Source organism: Enhydra lutris, unplaced genomic scaffold (assembly GCF_002288905.1).
Source record: "Enhydra lutris kenyoni isolate GAN:26980312 unplaced genomic scaffold, ASM228890v2 scaffoldscaffold68, whole genome shotgun sequence".
Lineage (NCBI taxonomy): Eukaryota > Metazoa > Chordata > Mammalia > Carnivora > Mustelidae > Enhydra > Enhydra lutris.
This window is the reverse complement of record NW_019154152.1, coordinates 1,370,037-1,393,343: the sequence shown is the minus strand read 5'-3', so window position 1 is coordinate 1,393,343 and position 23,307 is coordinate 1,370,037. Positions and strand designations below refer to the sequence as shown.

The 23,307-nt window shown below is 48.7% G+C and overlaps 1 protein-coding gene across 6 annotated transcripts in view; it reads left to right on the top strand.

Annotated features, from left to right (window-relative positions):
- The first annotated feature begins 11,120 nt into the window (after positions 1 to 11,120).
- Positions 11,121 to 23,307, top strand: part of LOC111159457 (aryl hydrocarbon receptor nuclear translocator like) — a 66,207-nt gene continuing 54,020 nt past the window's right edge. For 3 of the 6 annotated variants that reach the window (XM_022521952.1, XM_022521954.1, XM_022521953.1), the window contains exon 1: positions 11,155 to 11,195. The gene's annotated coding sequence lies outside the window, so the exon portion shown is untranslated. Of the gene's footprint in view, positions 11,196 to 23,307 lie in introns of all 6 variants that reach the window. The other 3 variants (XM_022521950.1, XM_022521959.1, XM_022521951.1) reach the window with 2 other exon arrangements.

Below are 23,307 nucleotides of genomic sequence, written 5' to 3'. Positions count from 1 at the left end.
TGGCAGGAAGAGTCCAGATTAGGGATTCCGATGGGATAGGTCTAAGAATCAAGGGTGTCAGGGGAAGTGGGGAAGAGCTTTGGAGTCATTGTCTCCTGTCTGGAGGGAGTTGTGAGAGCCACAGGTGGCATACCAGTGCCAGAGGCCGTGCCATTAGGGACAAGCATTGGCACCCACAGGACAGCAGAGCTTTAGCTGAGACAACAAAGTGCAGGGACTGAGGAGTTAGAAGTGGGGCTTCACCATGGACTGGGTGCAGGAGCGAGCTTTATCTCCTCGAGGGGAACTGTTGATGTCCCCGCGTCACTGGATTTTTCTGCCCTGCGATGGGTGGTCTCACCAGTTCATAAGCCGCTGTTTCTCTGGAGTCAGCCAGGTGCCTACACTTTGTGCTGGGCCGACCAGCCCGACTCCTCAGTTTTGTAAATACTGTAATGAAATGTTTCAGAATACTGTAGTGAACCTGGTTAGTCAATGTTGTCTTAATATTGTTGACAATTCTGTAAAGTTTCTTTTTATGAGTATTTCTGTTTAAGCTATTTCACCTTTGTTTTGAAATCCTTCCCTATTAGGAGAAAATGTGACACTTGTGAAAAAGCTTGTAAGAAAGCCTCTCTTCCATGACCCTTTTTTTTCCCCTTTAAACCTCCTTTAAATGACTAATCTAGGTAATTAAGGTTGTGAATTTTTATTTTTGCTTTGTTTTTAATGAACATTTGTCTTTCAGAATAGGATTGTGTGATAATGTTTAAATGGCAAAAACATGATTTTGTGCAATTAACAAAAAGCTACTGCAAGCAAAATAAAACCTTTATTGGTAACACACACACACAAAACAACAACAACAACAACAACAAAAACATTACAGCGTGCTCTTCAGCAGACCTTAAACCTGGAGATTGGCAAACTCAGGTTCAAGTGTGAGCACAGCCCATAACTCTGCAGGGCCGTGGTCAAGATACCCATTCTCTTGGGGGTTTGTTTTCTTTATCTGCCAGTTTAGCACCATGCCAAGTCCCTGGGTGGTAAGCTAGAGCCTCTTAAATCCCTCCTGCCTGGGGTCAGGATTAGCCCTGGAGGCCTGGGTGGGGCCAGCCATCAGGTGGGAGTCCTGGTGCCACAGGGTGGAGAGGACTAGTCGTGACTTTGTCTTGGGGTTCGAACATTGTTCTCTCATCCAGGGACTGATTCCTTCTGCAGAACTAGGGAGGGTTCTTTTCCCATCCCCACGCCTGCTTTGGGATGGAATTCCTAAAATGACCTTGGCTTTCCCATTTCCTATTCTGCTCTCCTAACCATGCCCTATGCCCAGGGGCCTCATTTGTCTGGCTGCGACCTTTCTGGCCTTGTTGTGTGAGATTTCCTCTCAACCTCTCTCCTATCTTCCTTTGCATCTGACTTCAAAGTCTGGGCCTGATGTGCCCCCTGGGGCATCAGCATATATGCCTGCATGTTTGCACTCCCTTGACTCTCAAGATTGTATCCTCAGCCTGCTGCACATGGCTCCCTCGTTTTTTATCACGCTCATTTAAGATGGCTGTGTAATATTCTATCAAGGGAATGCTTTTAATAAACCGTGAGTTTGTTATGCGGCGTTTAGGTTGCTTTTAATTTTTGTTCTTTCGGCTAATGCTGCATTAGCCGTCTTTGTGTATTCCAGAATCATTTTATTAGGTTGGCATTCATCTAGCTAGTGGCAACGGCCCAAGATCAGATAGAGAATCGGAATTCCTTTTTTCAAGAAAAATGTTGTGAAGATATATTTGAATTTTAGTTTTCAATGCCAGGAATGTTTTTGTTGTGTTTTCCATGAACAAAGAAGCAGGGCAACAGCGATGTGCGATGAGACAGAAGAGAAGGGCTACATATTTGCAATTAATACCTGACCTGTTTGTTCCTAAGTGTGGAGGTGAGCCAGTACATTGTCTTAAGGAGTAATCTGTCTGCTCAAATTGAGGAATTCCGTATCCCTATAGCTTTGATGCTGTGATTAAAACAGTAGAATAAAATAAACAGTGATCCCTTCCTAATGACGTTTTCAAGAAATGCCCTAAAACAAGAAAAAGTAAATGGGATTTTCACAAACAAACAAACAAACAAACACGTCTCCTTAAGCCAGAGTGAGCCCGACAGGAAGTGTTCTCAGCCGTGGAAGCAGGTGCAAGCTTGCCTAGAGGGTTTGGCTTTCTGTTGGTCATAAGGAAACAACCAGAATGAAACCAACAAATGAGCATCACTAACGTGGTTCCCAGTGCTCTTTTTAGCCTGGAATCCGTGTGGCTTTGGGGTGGCGGGGAAGGCTTCCTGGGCCCCGATGATCTGTTGTTGCCATTTCAGTGTCTGGTTGATGAATACATGGACCGTTTCAACCTAATCCAGCAGATGTCAGCTGAGTCTTCCCAGCACACAAGGTTGCGGGGAATAAAAATTGGGGAAGAAAAAACCCAGTGCACCACGCTTATTTCTGAGGAGCTCATGAACTGGGAGTGGGAAGGATAAAAGAAGTTGAAACTGAGGATCATTCAAGGACAGCAAAGGAGAGGGTTCAGGGCAGTCAGCCTCACCCTGCTAGGGGAGGGGCGGAGTTCCACCTTCTCTGGAGGCTAGTGTGGGAAGGGCGGGGAAGGGTGGTAAATGGAGGGTCAAGGAAGGGGTTGTGGAGGAGATGCTTTTGTCAGCACCTTAAAGGACTGGCTGATATGGGGACTGGACGTTGCCAGCAAAGCTAAAAGGTGGATAGAGGGGATGGAAGTGGAAGGACATGGAGATATGTCTAGGGTTTGGCTGAAACTGTTGTTTTCGGGTCTGTGTCAGATGCCGGGCATGGTTCTAAGCACTTCCTATCTATCTAAGATCAGACCTGGTTGATTTGGCTCCAGAATCTCTGCTTCTAACCCCAAAGCTGTCCTGCCTCTGACAGAGGGGGAAAGCAGACACTAGACCCAGAGGTTTGGAGTGCCAGTGATCAGGGGTACACAGGTGGAAGATTGCTCAGGGTGGAGATAGAGGGATTGCAGGGGTGGGGGTGGGGGAGTTTGCTGAGAGCGAGAGGAGCCACAGGAAGAAAAGAGCTTCAAGGAGGGGGTTTGTCAAGAGGGCCCAGCACAAAGGCCAGCAGCGCTCCAGGAGGTGAGGTTTAAGAGCAAGTCTGAGGCAAGGGGAGAGCTGGGTGGGCCTCTGGAGAGGGCAGCCGGCTGCAGACGGTGATGTGCTGTCCATTCTGGATGGTTCTGTGTGTTGAAGGTGGGGAAGTGGGCACGGGCATTGGGTATTGTTGTCTGTGTCCTCGTGTCAGTAGAAAGAGGTGCGCATGACAGAGGGGCAGGTGAGAGCTGGCTCTGCTAATCTGGCAAACCCAGTAGCTTTTCTCAGCCTAATGGTATTTGAAAGCTCTTGGCAATGCCAAGGCCCAAGTATGTGACTCCCTTATCTGAATGCTGTAGCAATCGCTGTTTTTTTCTGGAAAATTGGGCCCATGTGGGCCCTGTGTGTGGTTTATTTGAGTTCCATTTTTATAACCTTATTACCTTGTCCCCATGATGCAAGAGGCCTCTCTTTTCTCTGAGCTTTGCTGTGAAAATTGTTTCTTAAAAGGCACAAAGCGATCTCTCATCATTTGGGTGGTGTTCTTTCCATAGTCGCACTTCTCCTCAGACTCTGCACACACTTTTCATCACCCCTGACACCAGTTGTCATGTTTTTCTGATCGTTGGCAATTTACTGGGAACTTTTAGGCAGCTCTTAAATCTCACTGCCTCGGTGTTTGTCACGATTTCTCCCAGAAGAGTTTGCGCATGTATATATCCATTCAACTCCTACCAATGACCTTGCTAGGGCCTGACACCCAGTCCTGTCCTCTTGAGCTGATAAGAGTAGCAATCAGCATTTACGGAGACTGAGGTGTTACCGGGCCCTGTGCTAAGGGATTTATGTTCATGATCTCAATTATTCCCAGTCTTTATAAAGAAAGTACTATTACTTGCCCCACTTTACAGATGAAAAAATGCATATTAAAGAGGTAGAACAGCTTGTCCTGGGTCACACAGCTCATCAGTGGCAGAGTTGGGCCTCACCTGAGGCGTTTCTGAGCTTGGAGCCCAGGTACTTCATTCATATGTTCGTGTATTTGTTCATTCAACATCAAGGATTGTCTACAACATGGTAAAGCACTGTTCTAGACCCAGGGGATACAGCAAAGGGTGGAAAAAAAGCACAAAAATTTCCTGCCTTTGGCTCACATTCAAAATTGGGAGATGGAGAAAAATAATAAATAAAATGTACATTACCCAGTATGATAATAAAGACTATGGTGAGAGATAAGCGAAGAGGTTGGTCGTCTAAGATGCGTTGGAAGAATTTTAGAGTAGTTAAAGAAAGTCTCATTGAGGAGGAGACCAAACTATTAAGTGAGGTAGCAAACAGCCCCAAATCCCAGAGTATCAACTCAAGAAGACTTCATTTCTTCGTTTCCGGTGAAACTTTGTTTCCCTCGTACAGAAAGAGTCTGGTGTGGCTGCTCCTTCCTTGTGATTATTGAGGGACACCCCCCGCCCCTTGTATCTTATGTCTCTGCCTTCTTCGAGGCCCTTAGATTGCTTCCCATTCAGCTGGAGGATGAGTAAGAAGAGAGAGGGTCTTGTCAGGGCGTTTTTATGGGTCCATCTGGAAGAAGTCTGTGTCTCTCTCACCCATTAGTCAGAACTCAGTCACGTGTTTGCTTCTACCTGCGAGGGTGGCTGTTGGGAACTAGGGTCTAGCCATGTGCCCCCAAGAGAAAGGAAATGGGTTTTCCAACTTGTAGCAGAGCGTATGTCATAGTGAATGAAGTGAAGAAGTGAGTCGTGTGTGTCACTGGGGAAAGGGCATCAGGGAGTGGGAACCACAGTGTCAAGGTGGCCAGCGTGGCTGGAGTATGGGGAGGAGAGTGGCAGAAAGTGGGGGCAGGGATGTCATGGGGGTTGAACCATTGGAGTCATCATCAAGACTTGGTTGAACTGGGAATGACCAGGCGGGCCGGAAACGTGGCAGGGTTTTGGAGAGAGGGCTGACATGATTTGAGTTACATTTTAAAAAAATCCCTTTGGCTGATGTGTTGAAAATTGAGTGAGGGAAGAGAGGGTAGAGTCTGTTGGAGTTGCCCTGGTGAGTGACGAGTGTAGCCAGCTCCTGAGGGGTGGTGGTGGGGGCAGGATTTGAGATCTGTCCTGGAGGGGGAACCACAGGGCTTGCTGTGGGCTTGGTGGTTTGGGGGTGTGGGTGACACAGAGAGAGGAGTCCGTCTTGTTCTGAGGTTTTGGCTTTTGCCTAATGATTGTTAGTCTCACTTTCTCCCCACAGAAATAAGAGGGGGAAATTCTGGGGGGAGAAGAAATCGGAATGCCCTGTGGGCCCTGACCTATCTCACAGCTGGCTTTTCTCCTGCAGAGTACTTTCTTTAGCACAGCTGGGCAATTCATAGTCTTTTTGTTTTGTTTTTTTTTTTTTTAATTTTTGTTTTTTTTAAGATTTGTTTATTTTAGAGAGAGTGTGCACACAAGCACAGGGGAGGGACAGAAGGAGACAGGGAGAGAGAGTCTCCAGCAGACTCCTCGCTGGGCACAGAGCCCAAGGTGGGGCTCGATCCCACCACCCTGAGATCATGACCCAAGCCGAAACCAAGAGTTGGCTGCTTAACTGACCGAGCTACCCAGGCACCTCAATCCACGTTCTAAGTGAGTTTTCAGACAGTGGGACAACACCTGTGACTCCTCCCAGCACAGAGCATGGATGAGATTACGTGAGCAGTGGTCGCGCATCACCATCTGGAGTCTTCGGGCTAAACCTTGGGAACCCCCTTGGACTGATGTGGAAGGGCCTGATGTTCTCTCTGGGTAGCTGAGAGATGTCTGTAGAAACGAATTCCAATCCCTGCTGTCTGTAATGTTAGAGCTCGTGTGTGTTTGGGAGTGGGAATGGAAACAGCTTCTCTGGGACTTCCTGGGCCATGATGACCAGCTGAGGCAGAAGCCAGAGGTGGAACTTTTTAATAGTCAGTGATCTCAGTGGGAGCATAAAGGGGAGAAAAGTCTGTCTTAAACAGAGCAGGGCTTGAGTCATGGCAACAAATGTTGTATGCCTTCTAGGTGCTGGCTAGGTCTTTTGTTTTCACCAGAGAGCAAAACCATACTGTTCCTGCCCTTGTGGCAGAGGTAGACCCATGTGGATAGACTGTAGAATGATTCGTTGGAAGACAGTATATTTACGCCTAAGTATTTCTTTTTAGCAATTGTGAATGGCATCGTATTTTTAATTTTGGTGTCCATGTGTTCATTGCTAGTATATAGAAATAAAACTGATTTTTAAAAATTTTCTTATCTTGTATCTGCATCCTTGCTAAACTCACTAATTAGTTCTAGGAATGTCTTTTGTGTGTTCCTCAGGATTTTCTACATAGGCAGTCATATCGTCTGCAAATGGAGAAATTGTTTATTTCTTCTTTGCCCATCTGTGTGCTTTTTATTTCTCTTTGTTGTCCTTTGTGCTGACTAGGACCTCTAGGACCATGCTGAATAAGACTGGTAGGAGTGGACATCATTGTCTGTTCCTAGTCTTGGGGGGAAGGCCGTCTTCCACCATCAAGGAGACTTAACTGTAGGGATTTTGGCATTTTGCATTTTGCATTTTGCTGGTATGAGTAGGGGTGAAGTAGGGTTTTCTGTGGTGCTGGCTTGCAACAGAGTGGCTACTATCTAAAAGTTTTCTGTCTTGCTAGAGGGCTCAAACTTTGTGTGTGTGTTAGAGCACATGCATGCATTCTGCATTTCTAGATTGCTGACTTTTTCAGTTCCAAGTCTGGGATATCTGAGACACACGTGCATGTGCACACACACACACACACACACACACACACAGTAAAAAGAAAGAGAATGCAGGGAACTCACTATGGTGTCATTCATTCCTGAGGTCCTCAGATCACTAACGGGTCTGCCTTCTTCACTCTGCCTTTCGGACATTGCTTACGTTTGCATTAAATACACTGTCCAGGAGTTTCCATTGCACTCCATCTTCCTGGAAGCAGCGGAGGTTGGGAGCAGCTAGAGAGTATAGGTTGGGGCCAGTTTGTGGGGGGCCTTAAGATCCCAGAGGTTGGATTCTGTAGGTGGTTGGAGGACTGTAGAGCCGTGTGGAGGGATGGGTGGGTGGGGGATTGGCAGAGAGACCGAGAGGCTGTTCCCTGGGTCCAGGTAATAATGGGGTCTCATGTTGTGACAACAGACATGGGACAGAAAGGAAGGAGACGAAAGTCCACATGGGAACAAGGAAGTGCAAGGAGACTAGGTTGAGGATGCGGTTTCTAGCTTGGGCAACCAGCTAAGACTGGGAAGGTCATGCGGCATCTGAGTGCAGCGGAGCGGGCATATTCCAGGCATCTTAGAGCACAGCTGGGAAACGAGACTCAGGACGCTACCCTTCAGGGAGGGCTCCCTAGAGCTACAAGTCTGCCTGCTATGTAAAGATCCAAGCAAGGGGCATGTGCTCCAGGCAGAGGAAACAATGTGGGAAAAGGACACAGGTACGGGTAATGGCATGATGGGCCTGTTGGGACCCCCGCTGGCTGACATGTAAGTGGGTCGTTCTCGGCTCCATAACTGGGCGGGATGCTGTAGGAGTTCACAAAAGGAAGTTCTAGGAAGGGAGTTGATGCCACTGGGGGTCCATCTGGCTGCTATATTCTGTTCTTTGTATGTTTGTCATCAGTGTTTCCTCCCACAGACAGACCACCCTCCTCTCCCGACAGCCCCAGTTCAGCAACTGCGGTAAAGTAGCTGCCTCTGTATATCAGGTCTAGACAAAGTCTCAGACAGGCTTAGGTTCGGGGTGTGCTTATCCTATCACTCTTGCCAGGGCATGGAGGACTCTAATCTGGGCTGCGTCACTGGCCTGCCCTTAGTGGGGCATTCGTGGTCTTTTTAAGAAGGTGGAAGAAAACTGTCTGTGGAAGATAAAAAAAGAATATTTACCACGGCTTACTATAAATATGTTTTGAAAAATTTATAGTACATCAATGTAGGAACTCTTCGGAGAACTGTAAACAGGGGACTGGATCAAATTTAGGTTTTATTAAAATCATTTCAGACACTGTGTCTGGGGTTGCGGTTGGAAATAAAGTGACTAGAGGGGAGGAGAGAGGTTAGGAGGTTGTCACTGGGGCTTCAAGGAGAGCCGATGAGACCTGAGCTAATTAAAGTCCTTAGTTGTTTCATTTGGACTTCACCTCCAGCCACAGCATCGGTAAAGAGGAGGACTGGGAGAAAGTCTAGAGACGATCAGGCAACAGGGCTTGGTGACCAGCTGGAGGACGAAGGAAGAAGAGGGGCTTGAGGAGGATCACCCCACCAACACTGCCACCAAGGGGTTAATAACTGTTCTCCAGAAGGCTAGATTTATCTCTGGAAACTAGTTATTAAGTGCTGGCAGAGTTGACATACCTTATTCACTTCTTGAGAAATGTGAGTGTTGTTGGCTTTTTGTGGTGCCTTAACTGGGAAAGAAAGCTGATTGATTGTATTTTTCTCCCTTTAAAAAATTGCCCTTCTTTATGAACTCAGATGATAGGAGCTGCAGCTGGGACTGCCGGTTGATAGATAGATGGCAGGAGGACCCTGGCCTGAAGACCCTTCCGACCCCCAAGCCTGCTCCTGGGCATGCAGGTCTATGTTAGAAACATTCATTCCTTTGCCATTGTCCTTGCTAGGAAGGGCTTTCAGGATTTTGAGCAAAGTTATGACCCAATCTGACTGATGTTGTGACCAGTTCCCTCCTCAACTGGGAATTGACCGTGGATGGAGGGAGGAGTGACACCAAGAGCCAAAGCGGGGAGACAGGTACACCTGTTGAGAGGCTCTTGCAATCATCTATGTTGGTAATGGTGGGAGGAGCGAGAAATGGTTATATTCTAGATATATTTTGAAATACAAACCCATGTTGGTGAGGACTGGACTATGGCATAAGTGAAAGGAGATGAAAATCGTTCTAAGCATTTTGGCCTGGGCAACTGGAAGAATGTTGTCTTAAACTGAAATGGGGAGGGCTTGGAGGAGCAGACCTGGGGGAAGGCCAGGGTTCTGCATTGGACATGTTAAGTTTGACACACTGAACATGACTTACGCAGAGCTCCTGTCTAGGTGACATCTTACTGGAATCAGGCAGTTGGATATATCCTACTAGCCAGGAGTTGAGAGGAGAGGTCCGGGCTTGGAGAGAAATCTGGGCATCATCCTCAGCATACAAATGATATCTGAATCCCAGACACTAGGTGAGACCACTGGGGGCGGGGGTGGGTTGGGGTGACTGAAGCTTTACAGAGAAGAGATGAGAACAAGGCTTGAGCCCTAGGGACTCTGACATTAAGAGGTGGGGAGATAAGGAAGAACCAGCAAAGGAAAAGAGTAGCTAGTGAGGTGGGTGGAAAACCAAGAGTGCTATCCTGGAAGCCAAGTGAAAAGGGTTATCAAACCAGAGGAAATGGTTTACTGGTATCCAAAGTCGTAAGACAAGGTCTAAGACTTGCTCATTGGCTCCAGCAACATGGAGGACAGGCCAGATGTCTGCGTTTGGACCCCAGCTTAACCTTTCAAATAAGTCACAGTTTCCCCACTGAAGAAGAATACAGTTGTGCAAAACAGATCATTTAAGACTGATTAGAATAAATCCAAGAAAGAGGAAGACAGGGCCGTAGAAGTCTAGTAGAAAGGGATGGTACTTCTGACTCTTGTGGGGAGAGTTGAGGTCAGATTCATTCATGTCTTCATTCATCATTTATTCATTCCACGAAAGCTTACTGGGTTTCAGAGACTTGTGGCAGGGAAGGGAGAAAGTGGAGTTAATTGTTTAATGGGTATAGTGTTTCAGTTTTGTGGGAAAGAGTTCTGGAGATGGATGGTGATGACGGTTACCCAACATGAATGTACTTAATCACTGAGCTGTCCACCCGAAAGTGGTTACCGTTATCAAGTTTATGTCTTGTGTATTTTACCCTCCTGCCCCCAACACACACACAATTGGGAGGAAAAAACCTAGTGGCCCCATCATGAACTTGGTCTGGGATATAATGTTGGAAATGGATGGCATTTCAATAGGAGATAATACGGACGGAAGGGAAGAAACACATCCAGCTGGAGGGAATGCAGAAAGGGAAGAGATCTGCTATCAGCTGTCTTTGTCTGGATTGTGGGGTCAGTAGTGGAGGCCATGCGAGCCAAGGCTGTGGACTCAGGCTGGGCCAGTTGGTACAGGCCTGACAGGCTGCTTGTGGAGTCGAGCTTGCCTTCTTAGACTCTGGGAGCCTCAGAAGGCTCTCTGCCCAGGGGAGTGCCATTCCAAAGGTGTGCATTTAGAAGATTAATGTCGTTAATCCTTCCTGTTAAACCATTATTGAAACCAGTGGAATTAAGGCATGCGTTTCTCTAGGGAAAATTGTGACCTAGCAGAATTTTCAACACCCAGGTCCATGTTAATGTATTGAACAAGTTATTTTTTCACTCATTTTACAAATACTTCTTGAGGACGACTTACATGCCCACGGTGTTCTAGGCGGTGGGGTAAGAGAAGGAATAAATGTAATAGGTCCCCTCTCTTGAAAAGCCTATACTCTAGAGACCCCCATTCCTAAATAAGAAATTATGCTCCCATATATCATGTGTTACCATGAATGTCTCACCCGAGTTCCATGGGAACTGAGAGTGGGAGGTGCCTGGCCTGCTGGGGGAAAACATTGTCCACTGGATTGGGAAGAGGAGCACGATTTTCTAGGCCAAGTAACAGAAATGGGCATCCTGAAAGGATGGTGAATCAAAACCTATTGGGGGGGGGCGCCTGGGTGGTTCAGTGGGTTAAGCCGCTGCCTTCGGCTCAGGTCATGATCTCAGAGTCCTGGGATCGAGCCCCGCATCGGGCTCTCTGCTCTCTAGGGGAGCCTGCTTCCTCCTCTCTCTCTGCCTGCCTCTCTGCCTGCTTGTGATCTCTCTGTCAAATAAATAAATAAAATCTTTAAAAAAAAAAAAACCTATTGGGGGTTGTACATGCAAAGACAATGTATAAATATTCTCTCTTAAGGCTAAACTCATATCTCGTTGGCTTTTAGGTGGTGCTGGCTGGAGTGCACACTTTTGGACCCAAACTTAAGTTTTCAAATGTGGACTCCTAGATCTTCACTGGTAAGTCTGCTCGATGCCTTCTTACCGAATGACGCTATTGAGAATCGATATTTGGAAAAAAGGGCAAGGAAGTTATCATTGACACGGCTCCGAAAAGCCTGCAGTACGGGCAGAAAAGGAGAAGCGACATTTCACTGTTTCTGCGATAGATGTGGAGAGGGGGGCCAGAGAAGGGGTGTCCAGGGGTACAGGGGATGGACACAGCTGGCCTCATGGAGGGGTGGGACTTTGACTGTGTTTTGAAAAAAAAAAAAAAAATCCAGAAAGGAGTGCAATAAGCTTTTTGGGTTTGAGAAGTTGGGTATAAGCGAGAAAGAAAGTGGACTTGCAGCAGCAGCCCCCCAGGGGCAAGAGCTTCATCCAGAGGAGTCATGGGCAAGACCTTCAGTGGGATAGGATTACTCTAGGCCAAGTTTAGCAAACATTTTCTGCAAAGATCAGTAAATATTTTTGGCTTCCCAGACCATGTGGTCTCTGTCACAGAGACTCAGCCCTGCTGTCGGAGAATGGAAGCAGCCACAGCTCATCTGTGAGTGAGTGGGTGTGGCTGGGTCCCAGGAAACCATTCCTGGCAGGAATAGGTGGTCAGTAGGATTTGGCCTATGGGCTCCAGGTTGCAGAGTCATTCTCTAGATCCTGAATGTCAGGCTGAGATACTTGAACTTGGTCCTGGAGGCAATGAGAAGCCATTGAGGTTACTTGGGGGCAAAGAAGCGAGATGGAAGAAGTGACATGCTAAGACCTTTCGTCTGATAGCTAGACAAGTGGTATGGGCCCTGTTCAAAGGAGCAGCAGCAGTCCATGTGTGACATCGTGTGGTTAACAGTGGTTCAAGTGGGAGTGAAGGACTAGTAGAAGAGAAATTGCAAAGGGAGAACCATAGGATTTACAGTCCTCTTGGACTTTAAAGATAGGAGCCAAAGAAAATGAAAATTTGGTAGTTCACAGTAGTACTATTGACAAATGTAGAGACTGGAGACGGAGAGGGGTGCCTGATGCTCTGGTTTTAGATACACTGAATCTGGGATAACAGTGGTTCAGCCATAGGAAATGTCCAGTAGACAATTGGAGAGGCAGGGCTGAAGCCTGGACCAAGGTTTGGTCCGGAGACATAGAAGGGAAGCCACAGGATTAAATGAGTCCTCCCCATGATGAGCAGAGAACTGAGCTTTGCGGAGTGTGCATAACTCTGGATGGTGGTGGAAGAGAACCAGAGGCCAAGGAGGAGAGAGTCCCACAAAGGGAAGATGAGGGGGCAGCAGGGACTCTGGAGAAGGACTTGAAGGAAGACTGCTGAACTGGTGACCAGTTGGCTACAGATGGCCTTGAGGAACGTGATGCCACCGAGGAGAATGGGGGCTGAGGGCCCCAGGCTGCACAGGCTTGCACCTAGATGAAGGACAGAACCAGAGACATTAGTGAAAGAGACCACTCAGAGAGTCTGGTAGAAGGAGGGAGATACACGCACGCTTTGGACATTTGCATGTCAGTTACCTTTTCTTTAGCTTTGAGGCAGGCACAGCCTGCCATGACCAGTTTCTTATTTCCTTCTCTGGAGCCAAGCTTTGTGTGGGGGTTTGTGTGTACATTGGGCTTGTGATTGTGTTCTTCTGCTCCCTTTGAGGTGTGGTGCTCAGAGCTCTGCCACAACTTGCACCACAGAATCCAGCCCATGTCTGGGCTCTTGCCATAAGACAAGATGTGATCCGTTGGGGAGATAGCTGCATTTGCCTATATTGAAGGAGAAAAGTGGGGAGACCAAGGAACTGAAAGGAGACTTCTTACTGCCAAGTCTGCCCACAGAGGGGACTTGGAGATCATTCCTCAAGTCATCCAACCAGATGTCAGTCTGAGCTCTGAGTATTTCGAGTGTCCGTTCTTTGGTCTGAATTCTACAGTTGTTTTTGGCTTGGTTTGTGTGAATCTAGAAGTTTGCCATCTGGTCATAAAAGCAACAGGTGTAACTGGTTTAGAGCCACCACATCTCGAACTCTATGTACCAGGCTCAGTGCTGGGAGCTTGGTAGATGTCATTTTATGTCGTCTCTGCAATAGCTCCCCAACAAGGGGAATTAGTACTGCCTGTTCAGCAGTGAGGAAATCAAACCATGAAGAGGCAAAGAGATTTGAACCCAGATCTGATCCCTGGTTCACGCTGCTCTCTGTTTCCTCTCTCCTGTGTCTGGAATTTCTCCTCCTACTTATGTAGAAGGACTAGAGACACATAGAGTTGTTCAGGTTAAACATTCAGAGCCTATAGTGTGTGTTTCCACCTCTTAGGAGTCTGTTGAAAGGATGCAGGAAGCGTGGGATCTCTGGAAGAAACCAAGACCAAGCCCCAGATACTTGAACTGTTTCCTCTGGTAAAATTTGCCTTTCGTAGGAGAAGGCGACGGTCTTGGGTTTGGAAAGGAAATAGTACTGGGAGGCAGGACAGTCAAATCCCAGGCCTCGCTCCATGGCAGTTGTCATCTGCTTTTTGTTTAAATGTGTGGAGTTTCTCTCTGCTCACCTCCAGCTTCCAGCTCTGAGACCATGGTCCTGTTTTGTCATGACCACACTCCCCAGCATCTAGCGTGGTTTGGCCATGTGGGATGTGCTCAGTAAATATTTGTTGTTTCTAAAGAGCTGGGAGGTGTGGGACAAGGTGCTTAACCTCTGCTCTTGACACTGTGGTTCTGGAGGTGACAAAGGACAAGTTCTCTGTCCTCAAGAGGCTACTCATGAGAATGTTTCTAGGAGGGGAGACAGAATAAATGTGTGAGATGTATAATGACATGATAATGCCCTGAAGTAAAATAAAGTGAGAGAAGGGGGTGGAGGGTGATGGGCCAGTAGTTCAGTTAGGGTCCTCGGGAAGGCACTGCCAAAAAATGAAGCGAGACAGAGTGGCTTTGGGGGGCAAAGTCATAATAATTATCTTTGAGGGTTCTACAGGCTTCAGCTGAACTGTCAACACTTCTTAATTCTTTTGCTGGACCCCAGTGGCTAACGGCTAACTAACTGCTCCCAGTGGACCCCCTGTTCGGGCCCTGTGTCTGCGGCCCGCTGAGCACCCCCCTCGCCTCCCTGGTAAGCGCACAGTCTCCTCGCCTGGCTGGCCTCTCTTGGTTCTCCTCCAGCCTCACACACCTCCTCTCCACAGCCTGCTTTACCACTTGTCTTTCCTTGGTCCTTGCCCCTAATAAGGCTTTACTTTCTCATCACTGCAAGAATCATCCCCGGCTGAGCCATTGCATGGCTCACCTCCACCTTGCAGTCCCCCAGAATTTCAGGGCCCGCCCCGGACCTCCTCCCAAGGCCGCATGGCTGGCCGCTGCCCCCAGGCACCTGGAGCTCACCCCTGCGCTTGCTGCCCATGCGTCTGTCTCCCCGTGCTGCCTGCCTTGCCTGCAACCGCAGCCCCAAGCTGTGTCTCCTGCACGACCATCCCTAGCTCTGTCCCTTTCCTCAGCTGTCATGTCCTGTGGGTTACCACGTCCTGCTGAAGAGGACACCCTCTTATTTGTCCACTCCCTTTTCCTCCTTCCCTGCTCCTTCACTTAGGACTCACCATTTGGATTTCTTTCAACAGCCTCCTAATTGGTCTTCCTGTGTCCATTTTTGTCCTCCCTCCTTCCGCCCCCACACCCCTTATCAGCATGATGTTTATAACTCACTCATCTGATCATGGTTTTCTCCTCTTGCAAACCCTCCGAGGGCTTCTCATTGCTCGTGGGATGACTGAAGCCCCTTCGGCAGGCCTGCGGGTCTTTCATGATCTGGACTTTGGCCACATTGCTCATTTCACTCATTCCCTACCCTGGATTTCTAACCTCAGCCCAGCCTCCCGCCAGTCATCCCCGATGGGCCTCCCGGGTATGACCCGCCCCTGCTCCCCATTTCAGCAGCTCAGGACAGGTTTTCACTCTTCTGGACACCTTCCCTTCCACCCTGCTCCTCTCTGTGACCTGGACATGACCTTCCTCCCAGCTCCCAGAACACTCTGCCTTTCTCTCTCGCAAAGCACTTGTCAGCCCAACTGTCGTCATGCTCAGGAAACTGTGATCCTTAAGGCTGGGGACGACACATGCGCGTGCTTGCGAGCGTACGTGCAAACACACGAGCGTGTGCATTCCACTATCTCTGGGTTCTTGGTGCCAGCACAGTGCACCTGGCTCAGGAAGTGTTTGTGGAAGGAGTAGGGATAGCCAAGTCTGTGCAGCCAAACAACAGATTCATGATGCAGTCAGATGTACTTGGAACTGGAGGCTCATTGGCCATTGCATTCGGCGGGCCCGCCCCTCCCCTCGGCTCTGAGCGCAGGCTGTGTTGCTGTGGATTGGGGTTCCGGGGTGTCTGTTGTGTCTCCCAGCATACTGAGGCCTGAGGAATGTCCCTTCTCTATATTCATTGCTCTGGACTTTTTTAAAAAACTCCTGTTGTTGATGGAATAGTAATAGCAATTCAAAATGAAAAATAATCCACCAAGGAACGCTCAGGAATGAGGTCTACCCAGCTTCATCCTGGGTGAGTCCCACACTTCCTAAATTAGCCAAAATAATGATTCTGGCTCACCACTGACAGCTTCCCTCCCCCGTCGTCTAGCTGAGAGTGCTTTTCTGGCTAGAACAGCTAGTGGTCCTTTGTGGACATGTCCCTGGGCTTCTTCAGCAGCATCTGGGATCTTGTCAAGCCCTGGGTGAACACCAAGGAGTGGCAGACAGGAAGGGGCTCTGACCCGAGATGCCAGGGCAGTATCTGTACCCCCATGGGAGCTGGTGCTGTGCACCTGGCCCGTTGCCAGCGTATGTGCTCCTGCTTCCCTGTGGGGCCGTCAGCTCGATGGTATTGCACCTTCTCTGTTTCCTAGTTCCGCTGCAGAACAGGGAAATTGCACTGAGAATGCAGCTTTTGCATGGGGGCTCGCAGTTATCCGGGAGGGCTTCCTAGAGGAAGGAGCCGTTCTTACCACAGAGGTGTCCTGCTTGACCAAGGTGCTCCAGCAGGCGCTTGGAGCTGCTCTCCTTGCTGGGAAAGACTTAGGATGCTGCTTTCCCTTTTAGGGACTTTCTAGCAGCTGTTCCTGCCTCAGTGGATGCATTTTCCTTCTGGTTTGCCTCATGTGCGTCCATTCCCCCTGATTTGCCTCCCCCTAGGGAGCCTCCCCCGATCTCCCTGATAAGAGACCTGGGTCCTATGGTCACTGTTAACCATTCTCCTATTGATTGCTAGCCATGAGGCAAGTGCTGGCAGAGTGCTTGGTGGGCAAGCACTTGGTACCAGGGCCTTGGTAGGTGTTGGCTGCGATAAGTGTCATAGTTATTATCCCACAGACCCCCCCCCCCCCTTTAGGGGCCTGAGGCCCAGATAAGGCAGGACAGGTGAGCACAGGTTTGCTGCAGGTGCCTGCCTGCCTGACTGGGCTGTGCTCTGACCCGTTCTTCCTTGCCACCCCCCTTCTGCCCCATGTGTGCACGCAGCCCGCCCTCCTGCTCATTCACGGTGCTTGCCACAGGGGCGGGTCTCTGTTTATTTGGGTGGTTGTAGATAAGTGAACATTTGCAATCCAACGCCCCCCCATCCCCCCACCCCCGGCCCAGGCAGCAAGGTGAGCCCAGGACTCCAGGGGCCTGCCCCTGACTGGCCACTCTTCCTCTGTGCCCCCTGCACCACGGGCATCTGGGCCTGGAACCGAAGAGGGGCTCCCGCACATGCTAGCCTATACCCTCACCTGTTTCCGTGTCAGAGTCTCTGTGCTGAGGAAGTGTTTGTGCCTCAGGTCCCTTCCTCTCAGACCCTAGGCCCACTACCTTTGCCCTTTTCTCCAACTTGCGGGCCCCTCATCTTCCTAAAGAAGTGGACCCCGTTCTCCCACCAGGGATGGAGCCAGTACCTTCCTCTGCTCCTCTGGCCCTGCACACATTCTGGTGATGGCTGTGAACGCTGAGGCCATCACAACCTGTGTGCCTGCCCTCCCTGGCCTTCCGGAGCCCCGGGGGTCGGGGGATGGAGGGGGTGGGGGCAGCCAAGGGGTGGTGTCTGGGGCGGGGCAGCACCCTGTAGAGGCATGGCTGAGGGGTCTGCAGAAGCAGGTCAGGGAGGACTGAAGTCAGTACCTTAAGAGCAGCTGCTGATAGTTTGTGTGTGCATGTGCTTGTGTCGGTGAGTGTTTGTGGGTGAAGGGGCGTGTGTGCCTCTTGCTCCCTGTTTTTATTTGCATAACTTATCCTGGTGCACATTAGAGACTGTATCTCCCTCCCACGGGTCTGATGTGGGGCCTTGAATAATAGATATTTCATAACCACGGGCTAAATAAATATTTTCTCGTCTCCCAAGCTGCAGGCGCCTCCCTGTCCCCCCACCCCTCCTCTTTGGTACCTCACTGACCATCTCACAGGGTTGTTGTGACTGTCAGCACCTGTTTTCCAGACCCCTTTTCAGATAGCAGTGCTGCAAAGGCCCCATCTAGACCCCAGCCGGCTGGGCTACCCTGCTTAGGCTAGAGGCAGGGAAGCCAGTCCCGCTGGGGCTGGGGTGGGGGGGCACATCACTGGGCCTCCAGGGCCCTCTGGGGCCAGGCTGGCTGAGCTCCGAGTGACTCACCCTGGTTTTGAGTGGGGAAAATAAAAATTAAAAAAATAGTTGCTGACCCAATGGGGAAAGTGGGCATGGGGGAGGGGCAGCTGGAGGACGTTGACCATGCCTTCCGTGCCTTTGCCAGCAGCAAACCAAGATTGGCTTAAAGCACAGACACTACCTTTAAAGGGGACTCGCGTGCTGGTCTCAGGCCCTGGCCTTGGAACATCAGCCCTGTCCCTGCTAGTGACGTGACTCAGACAACCCACCCAAGTTCTGTAGGCCTCAGTTTCCTCACCTGGAAAATGGGATGGTGGTAATAGTAACCATCTCAATGAGGTTCTTGTGAGAGTGAAATGAAAATGTGCTCAGCCCTGGGGTGTCAAAAATGCCAAGGATTTGTTCTTGTTCTTTAAAAGTTAATAACAGGTGTAAGACAACTTTAGACAAAATACAAAGCCTAAAATGCAGTTAAAGGCTCTGAGGAGTGAGATAGGGGATAGGAAAGGCACTTTGTGAATTGCAAATTACGTGCAGATATTGTTATTAGCACAAACATATCTTACTGTCTGGGCTTTGGAAAAAATGAGCACAATTTGATGATATGAAGTCTAAAGTCTTGGTTGTTTTGGGTTTTCGTTTTGGAGGGCGATTTGTTAGGCCTGTCCTGGAATCTTGCCCAGTGTGACCCACACCAGTGCTCCCGGGTGCCAAACGCCTGAGTAGCCCCTGGCACCAGGAGCCTTTCTGTGCTCGCTGCTGTTATTTGAAATGTCTTAGGATCAACAGCTAATGAATGCATTGTAGCAGAGTAAGTTCTTGTAGATCTTTTGACAGCAAGTCATGGAAATTTGCTCTGGACCTGGGAAATTCTCACTCTCAAGCGTTTTAGCCTAGGATAGCCAAGTAAATTTAAACAATTTCTTCACACTTTGGTATGGACAACTACCCTTGTTTTCTCAAGCATGTTAGAAATATATTCCAGGTACCAAGTGCTTCACTCTCATTCCGTATTATTTCCCTGCCTTCTCCCATCCTTCTGAAAATAAAATTGAACGAAAATTACCCATTAAAAAAAACAATGTCAATACTTTGGGCAGAGGTTGGAAACCCGACTCACGGGCCACAGCTGGCCTGCAGGTGTATTTGGTTCCATGCTTACACTGTTTTAAAACTTTACAATTAGCGGTGGAGCAACACCTCTTAGATGCTGCACTGATTTAGAATTATTTTCATGAGCAACTTTGTCCACAGATAGGAAGGTTATTTTACCCCATAAGCTAACATCTTTATGAGAACCCAGGTTTCACTGAGGCCCTTTCAGATTTAGGAGTCACCTTCTCTCCTCCCTGTGGGATTTCCTCATTAGCAAGAACTCTCAAGCAAGACTTCATAAGTCAACATGAAATATTGGATAATGCAGGATATAAATTTTGATTGCCTCTATTTAAGAGAGGTTGAAAACAAGTGAACTTTAATTCTGTAATTTACAATGTTGTAAATTTGAACAAGACATTTAATCCTTTTTATTAGCCGTCTTGTTGAAACAGTTGTAATTTGGCAGAATTCTTATTGAAATAGGGGAGGGCTTGGAGATTCTCTGTCCTGCAGGCCATCCCCGCCCGTGGGCTTTTCTTGGGTAACCGCCAATTATTATGGTCATCTTTTCAAGTCTCTGTGTACAGGGAAATGGACCATATTATTTTTGACAGCTGTACCCCATGGTATGGCTACATTTCCAGTTTATTTCACATTCCGTACTGGCGGACACCCAGGTTCCGATCTTCGGCTGTTGCGCTGACTGCTGCTACAGCCGGGGCTGTGCCCACTTGGGAACTTCTGCGTGAGATTTTCTGTGGTATAGATACCAAGAAGTGGGACCTCTGGCTTAAATAGTTCGCATTTAAAATTTGAATCGATACAGCCTAATTACCCTTCCAAAAGATTGTATTAGTTCATGGCCCACCTAAGAGTATCTAGTTATAACTTTAATAATCTAGCTTTTTTTGCTTGAGCACATATAAAAAAGTACACTTTAAAAAGTCACACATATGCCATCAGAATAACACATTTGTCTTAGTCTATGGTTATCATCCTATATGATGACAAAAACATTCCTCAACCATTGTAGCCAATTTAATTATTATATACTTATTTAAGGGAGAGGGCCTGGAAGGCTCAGTGGGGTAAGCCTCTGCCTTCGGCTCAGGTCATGATCTCAGGGTTCTGGGATCAAGCCCTGCATTGGGCTCCCTGCTCAATGGGGACCCTGCTTCCCTCCCTCCCTGTGCCCCTCCCCCTTGCTTGTGCGCTCTCTCTCTCTCTCTTTCTCTCTCTCAAATAAATAAATAATCTTAAAAGTAATAAATACATATTTAAGGATTAGAGTTGTGCCAGATAGTCTTTGGAAGAGTAACAGCCAAATCACAGCTTCCTTTTCCAGGGCTCTCCCAGCGCTGCTTGGGTTCTCCCTGGAGCCCTCACTCAGTACAGAGGCTGGGCTGACATTTACTTGAAGAGGGGGACGCAGTAAGGTACCTGAGGTTCCCAGCACCCCGTCTTTACATCTGAACACCCTTCTACATGGACAGAGTCTTCCCACAGGGGTTATCTCATAGCTCCCTTCCTACGACCTCTCTGTGAAGCAGGCATTCCCCTCTTCCCCCTCTTTATATCTGGGGACACTCAGGCCCAAAGAAGATCTGCTGTGTCGAGTGTGCCAAGGAACAGCACCTTGGACACAGGTCTTCTGAGTCCAAATGCGGCGGAGTCAGGCCCCTGCAAGGCTGAGATGTAACTTGCCTATAGCACATCATGGAAGTTTCCTTTACTGAGCTGGAGGTGGAGAAAGGAAAAGGAAGGGACAGTCCCAGACTTCCTGTGGTCACTTATGTCCACAGCTTTCTCCTAGCAGTGCTAACACTTATGGTCATATTCTTGAATGTTTCCCCAGTAATTAGGAAAGATCTGGGAATTCTCCACCAGTTGACATACTTGATCACACGTGGCTGAGAACCGCTGACCCAGAATGTATCTCCTTCTCCTTAGACAGGATGGGTCTGGGGAAATGGTCGACTTACCATGTGCTAACTGCATGTGAAATTTTGAATTCAGTCTTCTCCAGAGGCCTCCTCTCTGTCTCTCTGACCTGGTGTCTGGCTTTTGCTAACAGATGACCGTGTGTTGGTCAAAGCTCCTTAGCAGTCACCTCACTGATGAACTTGCAGGGAGAGTTGACGTCCAGACCATTCCTCCTTCCAGGATGCCCTCAGCTTCATTAAACCCATGCGGGGGGGTTGGGGGGGCTGGTCTAGGGAAAACAGGGATCTGGAGTCTGATAGACCCAGAATCAAATCCTGGTCTCATCACTTTTACTAACAGTATGAAACTTTGGCTGTTGACTTCACCTCCCTGAGCCTCAGTGTCCTCTTCTTCAAAATAGGGATAATAATTCTCTTATGGGGCATTTTGAGGAATACATGAATTAAGATTTAAATGGTGCCTCTCAAATGTTCAGCACAGAACAGATACTTATAAATGTGAGTCCTGGCTCATTTTTCTGCTGTAGAGAGAAGGTTGTCCTCTGGGGATGTTCCAAGCTGCTGGCTGGGGATCCTGGTAGCCAGAGGAAGGCCACCAAGATGATTCATACACAATATTTACTCTCAGGAACTTGCTGTTTGGTAGGGGAACCCAATACACAGACACAATCTGATGTGTACATTGGTAAGAATCAATTAATAGAGCAGAGATTAATTAACCTGGGGTGAGGTGGAAGAAGTCATTAAGCAAGTAAGGTATTGAAGATTGAATAGGAGCTTGACGGAGAAGATAAGGCTATAAAAATGCACAGTCAACTCCATTCATTAGCCGCCAAGAGACATTACTTTGTATGTATGTATGTTAACTTCATTGACTCTTACCAATACACTGATACATTCAAATTCATCCTCTCTCTTTTCCTTTTTCCTCTCATTCTGCCTCACCTTCTCCCCACGCTGCCTTAAGATATTCAGCCACTCCAAATTTCCCAAAGAGTTTCTTAATGCTTTGGTAAATCCTCAGAGGATTGATGCTCCTTTACTCTGCTAAATTTTTACAAGAGCGCTGGTGTAGCTACCTTCTTCCCATCCCCTTTTTTCCCTACAGTATGAGTAAGCTCTTTTTCTTTCTCAGCAGTGAACCAACTATCAGCCATCTGATGCTCGCTGCGTCACTCCCGTATACCAGGGGCATGTGACATCCCGTTCAGTGGCCAGAACAACTTTGTGAAACAGGGACTCTTCTTCACAGATGAAGAAACAGAGGCTTCGAGAGGATAATGTGCTGATTACTACACAAGTCGGGGAGCCACGGTTCTACACCGGGCTGCTTTCCCCTGGCCTCTGCTGCTTTGTTCAGCATCTGGCACACAGTAGGGGGGCAGCCAACACTTGCCCAAAGGGATGAGAGGTCAGCTCCCCATGCAGCTGGTCTCATAACCCTCCTGGGGCAGTGACAGCACTCCTCACTTAGTGTCCCACCTGCTAGTGGGGTCCCAGGATCACGCAGCAGTTGTCATTGACACAAAAGACAATTTCCCATTCTCCTTGCTCTTACTTCTGGGACACTTGTGAGCAGCTAGGTGGACTGTTAAAGGTTTGTGTTTGGCTCTGTCTCTGCCTTATGGTATTTGACAGAGTGCAGGTGCAGTGCTCCCAGGGCCCGGTGAGGGAGTCGGGGACTTGGATTCCAGCTTCCGTCCCACTGATGACTCCCCAGTAACAGCTGGCGCATCACAGCCCCTCTCCAGAGTTCCATTTCTTCAGCACGCTCGGGGGCTTCTTGGGTCCCTAAGGCTCCTGGCTGCTCTGTGAGCTAGTGTGATATGGGGAGGCTGTGGAGTGTGCCAGAAGGAACGAACGCAGGCAGTGGTTTCAGGAAGACCTGACTGTGAATCCTGGCTCTGGTACATCCCAGCCCTGTGACCTTGGGCAAGTCACCTAACCTCTCTGATACTGGTGGTTTATGTCTGCAAAAGAGCACAAATAGGCCCTGCTCCTGGGCTCTCTCTCCCGAGTCCGGGAGGCCTTGTAAACGAGGGCACTTTCCTTCCCTCTGTGTCTGACTCCTGAGTGCTTCGAGTTTGGACTTGCTGGGGCTTCTGCTGTGAGACCCAAGACACGTTTCTCAGGGGTGGCAGTGTTCAGGGTACCTTGCAACACCCTGAGATACTCAGCTCTTAGATCTCCTGAAACTCCTTTGTATCGTTAAGCAGCTCCTGTGAGGTAGGCACCATTCTACCCCATTGAGCTGTGCTGGTGCTGCAGGGAAGCACCAGATTTCTGCCCTTTTCCCCTCGCAGATGGCGGCCGCAGTGTGCGTCACTGCGCACACCTGTAGTTTCCTGTGCACCTCATTACAGAGAGAACAGTTCGTTTAGCAGACCATGCCCAGGCCTTGTGCTGGGCGGGGGATGCAGAGAGGAACAGTCTCATAGTCACTGCCCTCAAGGAGCTCACATGGAGGAAAGGTGCAAAGTGGGGTGACCCAAGGTTGTTGGGGCATATGCCAGG